General features: G+C 39.3%; 1 non-coding gene across 1 annotated transcript; it reads right to left on the minus strand.

Moving 5' to 3' along the window:
• Positions 1–258: 258 nt before the first annotated feature.
• Positions 259–449, minus strand: LOC121029023 (U2 spliceosomal RNA). The gene has a single exon (XR_005789545.1). It is a non-coding gene; the product is annotated as a U2 spliceosomal RNA (small nuclear RNA).
• Between the last annotated feature and the right edge of the window lie 4,686 nt (positions 450–5,135).

Below are 5,135 nucleotides of genomic sequence, written 5' to 3' on the forward strand. Positions count from 1 at the left end.
AGGGCAAAGAAGGTCCGGGTTTAGGGCAGGTGCAGTTGGAATGAAATTCAGGGAACTTGCTCAAATACTCCAAATAAACAGATGGTTTGGATGTACTCAAATCAAAAGAAAGGCGGACTGAGCAAAGCAACCTGACCAAAGGCTTTGCGATTTGCTTCTAAGTTAACTGTTGGTGTCCCTTGTGTTGCTGCCATTTCCCAAAGGACCCTACACGTCCTTTCTGGAAGTGTCTTCCTCAAATTCATGGTTTTTAACCCCACAGGGTGCACCTTTCCTAGAAGTATCATGATACCAGGTTGATGCATGGTGTGTACAGAGCCAGCTCCTGTTCCATCTCCCTGCTCCAAAAATCCACTTAATATATTGTCCTAGGACAGAGGACATACCAGATATTAAACTGGTAAGTACAAATACTATACTTGATCTTAGCCAAAAGGCTGAGAAGCAATGGTGATTATTTTTTGGCTGTTAATTTAGCACTGATGTTGCTTTCACGACAGTTAGAAAGTTCCTGACACCCATTTTGTGTTTACAGACTCTCAGCTTTCGCTGGAAGATACCATTCTGAAATCCTGACACATGGACAAGGAAAGAAAGACCAAGAAAACAAGGCATTGATTCCTCAGTAGCCCAGGTCGAAGCAGCATATGACAGGAGGGAATGATGGGAGAGCAAGTGTAGTGCCCTAACTAAAATAATGTAGATACCATCTATAGATTAAAGTATTAAAAATAAAGAATAAAAATGTATCCCTTAAAATTGGGGATATCGATAATTATGATTGCCCCTCTGAGGGACAATATGATACATGATCTCTGAAGATCCTACTTGTCTCAGGACATGATTTGTGTTAACTTCACTAACCTCAAGGATGATAATGTGTGATACTAAACCAAGCCCCAGCCTAGAAAAATGGCATTTATTTATTTTTTTAAGATAAAAGTATTTTATTTTTTTCCTAAGTCCTTATTTAAATTACAGCTAGTTAACATACACTGCAATATTAGTTTCAGGTACAGAATTTAGTGATTCATCATTTACATACAACACCCAGTGCTCCTCACAAGTACCCTCCTTAATCTCCATCACCATCCCCATTCCCCTCCCCCACCTCTCCTCCAGTAATCATCAGTTTGTTCTCTACAGTTAAGAGTCTGTTTCCTGGTTTGCCTCTCTTTTTCCCCCCTGCGTTCATTTGTTTTGCTTCTTAAATTCCACATATTAGAAAAACTGCATTTATTTTTTTTTCAACTTTTTTTTGGGGGGGGGGGACAGAGAGAGACAGAGCATGAACGGGGGAGGGGCAGAGAGAGAGGGAGACACAGAATCGGAAACAGGCTCCAGGCTCTGAGCCATCAGCCCAGAGCCCGACGCGGGGCTCAAACTCATGGACCGTGAGATCGTGACCTGGCTGAAGTCGGACGCTTAACCGACTGCGCCACCCAGGCGCCCCGAAAAACTGCATTTAGAGCAAGGTGTATAAAAAATGCTTCCCAACTAGCAACTTAGGGGAGAATCTGGGTTAATATAGTATGGTAGGACTGGCTGGTTCTTCACCAAAACCCAGTCTCTTTTTTTCCTGAGGACATAGCCAGATTATATTTCCTGGCCTTGAGACGGATTCTGTAACTGACTTCTGCCCAACTGCATGTGATCACAAATGACCACTTACCAGCCTGAAAATCCTCCAGCTTGATCCTCTACATTCTCTTTTTTGTCTTCTGAGGAAGTAGAGGAGCAGAGAACACCAAGTCCCCAGGGAATGATGGGGCCAATGGCATGAGGAGACATTTCCAACAAACCCATATTGGAATGTGTTGGGAAGGAGAAGAACACTTTCACAAACCGTTACTGTGGTTAGCCACGGAGACTTAGGGGTTGTTTGGAACATCATTTAGCCTGCTCTGACTGATATACATTTAAGGCTTTAGAGTCAGACAAACTTAAGCCTTTGTTTCAGCTCTGTCACTTCACTAGCTCTACAAACTTGAGCCAGTTACTTAACCTCGCAGAGCCTCAGTTCCCTTATAAGTAAAACAGAAGAAATAGGGCTGCTGTGAACATTAAATAAAATAAAATGTATGTAAATCTACTGGCACAGTGCCTGGCAATAGAAAGCACACAATATAAGATAGCTATAATTATCATCGGTAAAAAGAAGGCATTGCTTGTGTGTTCTCATTAGCCAGCATTTAAATGGCCTTGGAGAATGGAATAAGAAGGTAGATCAGAAATGTTCCTCTCTAGTATTTTCTAGAGAAGGAAGCTACAATTATATCTTCATCTATTACCAAAGAATTACTTCTGATTAAAAGAATATCTTGTTCATCTCAAAGAATGATAAGGAAACCTAAGATTTAGAGTTGACCTTCAATTCCAGTATGAAATATCTAATTCTGGCCATGATTAAATGACTGGTATGGGAAATATTCTCACTGCAACTATAAAACTGTATAGAGTATATGAGGCAATTATTTTCAAGCACTGGACAACAAACTATACAGGGCTATGATCCTTGACAGAAGGGTCACAGAAACATGTAGGGTGAGCTTCATATTGTCCCCATATTTCTATCTAGGGTACTTTCTGAAGTACAGAAAGTGGTGGTCTCATTAGCCAGAGGAGACAAACTTTGGAATTTAGGGTTGCTTAAAAGGCTAGAATTTAAAGAGAAAGAGACTTGAGATGGGCAAGATGCAAAAAGTTGGATCCCCAGAACTCTGCATGGAGGTGCCCTTCATGACTTTGGCCAAGCACTAGGCTGCACTTGAGCAGGGTAAAACTCATTGAGTCCATCCAGAGAACAGTTGCTGAAGAGACTCCTCAATGAAGATATAAGAGGTTATAAAGTGCTGTGAGAATTTAGAGTTCTAGTCAGTCACAGTGGAACAGAGAGACTTCAATTAGTACCTTGGGCATTTAGTGAAGATTCCACAAAGGCCACACATTAGAAATAAGAACTGTGCCCTAGAATAAGGGAGATGCTCTAACAGGGAAAAAAACTGTACTATATCCTTTCTAACAATGTCTAAAACAACTACAATAGTGTTTCTCAACCTCAGGACTATCGAAATATTGGATCAGATCTTTCTTTGCTGTGGGGTGCTTTATCTGTGAACTATAAAATGTTCAGAAGCATTCCTGATCTCTACTCACCATATACCATCATCATCTCCAAGTTGTGACAACCAAATATATCTCCATACATTGCCAAATGTTTCCTAGGGTGGGAGAAATTACTCCTGGTTGAGAACCACCTCTCTACAAGATCTAAGGGATCACTATGAATTAACTGTCATCCAGAAAAACTCAAAATTCAGTAAAGAAAATAGCATAATCCATAAATTATGTTTCACCCACGACATCCAGTATACATTTTTAAAAACCACTATAATGGGGGTGACTGTGTGTCTCAGTCAGTTAAGCATCTGACTTCGGCTCAGGTCATGATCTTGCAGTTCATGGGACTGAACCCATGTCGGGCTCTGTGCTGACAGCTCAGAGCCTGGAGCCTGCTTTGGATTCTGTGTCTCCCTCTCTCTTTGCCCCTCCCTCCCTCACGCTCTCACACTCTTTCAAAAATAAACATTTAAAAAAAAAACCTGCTATAATACAAATAAGGGAAAAAAAGTATGACCCGAAGTGAAAAAAAAAAAAAAATTCAGTTAAAAGTAGTCTGTCAGAATGATGTGGATGCTGAAATTATCATAGAAGTACTCTTAACATGCTATTATAAACATGCTCAAAGAGTTAAAGGATATGATGAATAGAATGAGTGAATACAGAATATCACTAGAGATAATAAAACTATAAAAAAGAGTGAATTGAAATTCAAGAGCTGACAAATAAAATATATGAAATACATAACTCACTGGATGAGCTTAGGAGAAAATTGGACATTGGAAACAAAGGGATCAGTGAGCTTGAAGATAAGTCAGTAGAAATCACCCAAACTGAAGAACAAAGATAAATCTTAATTTTTTTTAAATGAACAGCACCTTAAAAAAACAAACAAAGAAACAAACAAGGAACAGTACCTTAGTGTACTGTGGGTCAGTAGAAAGATGTTTAACAGGCATACAATTAGAGTATCACAAGAATAGGAGAGAAAGAGATTGAAGAAATAATCATTGAAATTTCCCCAAATTTGGTGAAAAGTATCAATGCACAGAGCCAAACAGCTGAGCAAACCAAAACAGTACAAGTACAATGAAGACCATAACTGGGCACATGATAGTAAGACAGTTGAAGACCAAAAATAAAGAAATATTTTAAGACCACCAAAAGGGGAAAACTGATCACACATACAAGAACAATAATGGGGATGACTCTGACTTCTCATCAGAAACACTGGTAGCCACAGGACAATGAGACAGTATCTTTAAAAATGCTAAAAAGGGGACTTCAGCTTCCAACTAAAATAGAATAACAAAACAACTTAAAAAAAGAAAACGGGGAAAATAAAATATATGAAACAATGGTTTCAAGACACTGGATATCAGTCGACAAAGGACAGTGATCCCTGAGAGACAGGAAATAAATAAGGTGAGATTCAAAATTGTCTCATTTGCATGCTTTGAGAGTTTCCAGGCCTCTAACAGGGAGGGAGAAATCAGGCAGAGCCCATCAGACTTTCTGAATTGAGGAGATAGAGCTTAGAGCCTAGGAAAAACAAGGCAGATGGAGTCTGCAGAAAGAACAGCACAAAGAGAACCTTCAAAGTCTCCAGACAGTCTCCCTGATATTCAGTACATTCATTTGGGGAAACTTTCTGGGGGACCAGGGAATTAAAGGAATAATACCCAGTGGCCTCTCAGGACAAGGACCAGTGCCCATTATCACCAGCCAGATTGAAAAGTCACATCATTCATGGAACACTGGATAAAATACTCAAAAATATTACATTAGACATGAGGTCAAAATGATGGTCTGGTCACACGTAATACAATTAAAAAAGCAAGACCCAAAATGCTCAAGCTGTTTCCAAGTAACTTAACTGCATCCTAGAACATAGCACAAGAATATTTAAATGAATATAAAAATATTCAGCAGCCAACAAAATAAAATTCACAGTATCTGGCATCCAATCTAAATTTACCATAAATACAAAGAAGCCAGAATATATGACCCTTAAA

Source organism: Herpailurus yagouaroundi, unplaced genomic scaffold (genome assembly GCF_014898765.1).
Source record: "Herpailurus yagouaroundi ecotype Mexico unplaced genomic scaffold, PumYag 100, whole genome shotgun sequence".
Classification (NCBI taxonomy): Eukaryota; Metazoa; Chordata; class Mammalia; order Carnivora; family Felidae; genus Herpailurus; species Herpailurus yagouaroundi.